General features: G+C 51.1%; 1 long non-coding RNA gene across 2 annotated transcripts; it reads left to right on the top strand.

Annotated features, from left to right (window-relative positions):
• The first annotated feature begins 1,684 nt into the window (after positions 1-1,684).
• On the top strand, positions 1,685-3,790 carry LOC137486293 (uncharacterized). Of its 2 annotated transcripts, none has more exons than XR_011005669.1 (2): positions 1,685-1,887; positions 3,263-3,790. It is a non-coding gene; the product is annotated as an uncharacterized lncRNA (long non-coding RNA). The 2 variants fall into 2 exon arrangements; XR_011005668.1 differs by having other exon boundaries at positions 1,711-1,800.
• The last annotated feature ends 601 nt before the right edge of the window (positions 3,791-4,391 follow it).

The raw sequence follows: 4,391 nt of genomic DNA, 5'->3' as shown, positions 1-4,391 counted from the left end.
AGCACTGGGGGCTGCCACCTGCATTCTGGAGCCCTGAAGAGCCTCCACCAGGACCGTGCTCCCCTGGAGCAGTGCTGTACCAGCTCCCCTCCTTCCCACCCATCCTGTCCCACTCCCAGACGTGTCTGCAGTGGCCCCAGCTCCCCAAGCACATCATTACTGCTGTGAGGGTTTTTGCACAGAGAAGCAGTGATACTTCTGCACTTTGTTTTCAGTTCCAAAACCCCAGCTCTTCCCAGATTCTTCTGCAGAGAATCGTGGTGTCCCTTGGGCTTTTCCAGCCTCTTCCCTAAGCATATAATCAGGGCTGTTTTAAGAGAGGGGATTACACACACAGCAGAGCAGAGGAGCCCTATTGTAGGTATTTGGAGCTGCTCTATACCCAAAATAAACAGCACAAGGGGAAGCACTGAACTAACTTTGCTGTGGAGGCAAGAAGGAGGTTTGGGCTCTGGATTTTAACGGGCTTTTCTTTTTGTCCCTGAATTCTGATTGCATCAGGATGTGCATGCCCCATCCCGTGGCACTGAACACTGCTGATATTACAGAATAATGGAATGTTGGCTGGGTAACATTGCACACTGGGTAACAAATCAGATTTTTGTGGACAACAGGATCATTAAGGTTGGAAGAGATGATTAAGATCATCAAGTCCAACTGCAGACAAGTCGACCCAGGACTGGCAGCTTGGCACAGAGGAGACAGACTACAAAGAGGGCAGGGAGCAAAAGCACTGGGAGAGAAGGAGTGCTGGCTGGGACTTTGCAGTGTGTGAGGAAAGGCTGGAGATGGGAAAGAGACCTGCCAGAACAGGAGGGCACAGCTCATTCCTGATGCAGATCCAGGGAAATTACATCCAGGATTAATTGGGGTCTGCAGGAAAGGGGAGAAGACAGGAGAAGGGGTGGAGGGGAGCAAGCTGGCTTTGAGGATAGGTGGAAGCAGTGTAGGAGGACAGGTACATGATGGTCTGTGTGGGGTGACTGTTGCCTCTACTAGGAGCCCTCCTGGGTGGCTGCAGGAGGCTCTGGTGAGGATGGGCAGCTGGTGCTGCTCCTGCTGGCTGTGAGCTTGCTATGGCAACCAGGAGAGAAAAGAGCAGCATGAACCCCATGGCACTGTGGGTGTGTGATGCCCACTGCCTCCTGACCATGGAGAAGGCCTGGTCCAGCTCTCCTCCTTGACCAACCACCCCAGCTTAGCTTCAATTACACCTGGACATCTTCATATGACTCCAAACCACACACTTTGCTGCTCCAGAGGGGCACCCATGGAAAAATTACCATTTGGAGACATCTGTGCTCTGGGAGAGCTGATGAGGAAGAAACACTCTGCTCTGGGTTACTTTCATTCCATTTTACTTTAATTCTTCTGGTACCCAAGAAAGGGCTACAGAGGGGATACAGATTTCTTCATACCCTTTTGTCTGAGCAGTAAATCTGCCAGCTAAAGTGTTTCAGGAAATAAAGGGTGATACGCTCTGAATGCACAAACTCCTGCACACATGCACACACAGACGCAACTACTTTCAGTGCTTGGGGAAATTGGTTTCATTTCCTAATGGAATATCTGTACTTAGGCCCAGAAATGGCTTTCCACATTTTTTCTAGTGCAGCCCTGTCATACACCTGCAAGAATTAAGCAGTTGCCTGTAATTACATGGCTAATGAGGGGAATTGATTAACGAGATGGGGTCAGGTAGCTGCTGTGTGGGGCAGGAGGGGCTGAGCATGACCCCATCATAGAACAAAGCCCCGGGGAGGGACCCGGGTGGACAAGAGGAGCAACGCAAAAAGGAAGGTGAGACAAGGAGAGACAGGACTTTGCCAGGAGGCTCAGCCAGACTCTCTATCTGAGAAATCAAGCTGTGAAAGCAGTGAGAAGCAGGTGGGAATGGTTTTCTGCCTGCCTCAGGATGGGGTTGGGATGGAAAGCTGGGGTGATGCAGAGGAAGAGATATTCCTGCATTTAATGTCTCTTCCTGCGCTGGCTCCAGGCCACCCTGGCTGAACACTCACAGTTTGTGTAGAAGTGTTGGAGAACTGAAAGGGCCTGAGGCTGTGCTGGCTGGTCCCTGGCATCTTGCATTTCAAATGCCTTGAAAGTGTGGATTTGATGCTTCCCCTTTTATTTATTATATTTAAAGCAGTTTTGCCAAGGGCATAGCTCTAGAGAACAGGCAGCTTACTTCCCTGAGGATCCCAGGAGCTGGGCTGTGGGAGCTGCACACATGGCAAGGCAGGACCCCACCAGCATCCAGCTGTGCCAAAATTTGGGAGCAGAGAGGAGCTGGGGATGGCTGGGCTGGCAGGAAGAGTGTGCCGGCCTGGCTGAGGAGCAGGAGCAAGCAGGGAGTGTGATTCACTTGCTGTGCTCCCCTCCTGCCAGCCGGGCAGTTTTTATCAACACGAGGCAGCTGTAAATGTTCTCTCAGCGGCAGGGACCTGGGAGCTGAGAGTGCAGCTCAGCTGAGTGTGTTATTGGATTATCAGCTGATTAGAGCTGTTAAGAGCCCACTCTTGAATAATCAACATGGTGCTTTTTGGCTGCTGGGTACCAGTGGGAGGGAAAGGGAGGCTGTGCAGAGCCTGGCTGACGTTGACTCGTGAACGAGCCCTCGTGTTGCCATCAGCAGGCCCTGCTTGGTGGGCAGCTGGGATGCCCCACCTGGGAAAGCTCCACAGGGGCTCCTCCTCTTTCCCTGGCACGGGTTTAAATCCATAGGGGGAGGATCTGGAGAGTCTTGATCACGTGGGGAGATGCCCCTGCAGCCTGGTGGTGTGCTGGTACTTGTGGTATGCTTGATCAACCCAGAGCATGTTGGAGACTTGGCTGTGAGCTTGTGGTCCTGCAGAAGGGGGGTCCAGGTCTTGTATGTGGTGATGGAAGAGCTGAGTCTCTGCCCTGGCTGAGATTATGGGTGGGGATGTGGGTGTCCCATTGCAAAAGGGGCTCACTAGCCAGGGTAAGGAGCAGGGAGACTTTTCCAGTGGCATAAGAGGGGGCAGAATCTTAGAAGGAGCTTGCAGTGATGCACTGGAGTGTATTCCTGTTGAGACAAGGCAAGACAGAGGCCCAGGGATGGAGCTGTGTTAGCAGAGATTATGCTGGGAGCATTTTAAATGAAGACAACACGATGTTCCCTTTCCTCTGCCTCTCCTTTGTACTGACTACAGCAGTGTTTGGGCGACAGACAGAGCAACAGCAATGTGCCTGCTGGCCCTTCTTTCTCTTCCTTTTCACCTTCTTTCTACTTTTAAAGGTTGGTTTGGCCTGCTGCTGAGTCACAGTTTCCCCTGGAGAAGCTTCCTACAGCCCCCCTGCAGCAGGAGTCATCTTGCTCTCCTTTGATGTGGAGTTTTTGCTCCCTGGAGTCCTTCTGGGGGTCTTTGGCTTGGATACCACAATCCAACGGTAACTTCATGAGCCGTGTTCTTCCTGTCAGTCACAATGTTCCTGTCCCCAGTAAAATCAATGGCCTGACACCGGTGTGAGGGGAGAATTTGATATTACAAGGAATAATAAATCACAAGCATATTGACTATACCCTGATATTCATGGGTCCTGAGTGATAAAGACAGAATATCCCTCTCTCCAGACCCTCCTCTGCTCTCTGTGCCTCTAAGCTCTTGGACATGTTTCCCATGGGATATATTTCTTGAGTTTACATAGTAGTGAAACCAAACAAGTTCCAGGCTGGAAGGAATGGGTCTCAAGTTCATGGACAAAAGGGTTTGAAGAAGAAAGACTTTAACAAGAGTGTGGGATAAGGGAGAAGAAAAGAAGCCATGCATTAGATGACATGATTTATACATGTACAATGCAATTCAGGAAAGAGACCGTGTCCTAATTAGAACTTGCAACCTGCCAAAGAAGGCTCAGACTGAAGACTTCTGCCTCCTGGTTTCTTAGTAACTAGTAATTCTGTAATTACGCAATGGTTTGGGGTTGGAAGGGACCTGAAAGACCATCTTGTTCCACCCTGTGCCCTGGGCAGGGACATTGTCCACTATCCCAGGTTGCTCCAAGCCCCGTCCAACCTGGCCTTGGGCACTGCCAGGGATGGGGTTACTGCTCCAAATAGCCTGATCCTTCTACCTTTTTTTCAGTGGTGCCCAGTGACAGGACAAGGAGTAATGGACATTAACTACAATACAGGAAGTTCCACCTCAACCTGAGGAAGAATTTCCTTCCATGGAGCGTGGCAGAGCTCTGGAACAGCTGCCCAGGGAGGCCATGGAGTCTCCTGCTCTGGAGACATTCCAAACTCACCTGGGCTCATTCCTGTGCCACCTGCTCCAGGTGACCCTGCCTTGGCAGGGGGGTTGGACTGGGTGTTCTAACCCAGATGGTTCTGTGATTCTACAGAGAAGGACAACTGAAATTCTCCC

This window comes from Anomalospiza imberbis, chromosome 21, assembly GCF_031753505.1.
Source record: "Anomalospiza imberbis isolate Cuckoo-Finch-1a 21T00152 chromosome 21, ASM3175350v1, whole genome shotgun sequence".
NCBI lineage: Eukaryota > Metazoa > Chordata > Aves > Passeriformes > Viduidae > Anomalospiza > Anomalospiza imberbis.
Note: the sequence above shows the minus strand (reverse complement) of the source record. Positions and strands in the feature narration are given on the sequence as shown.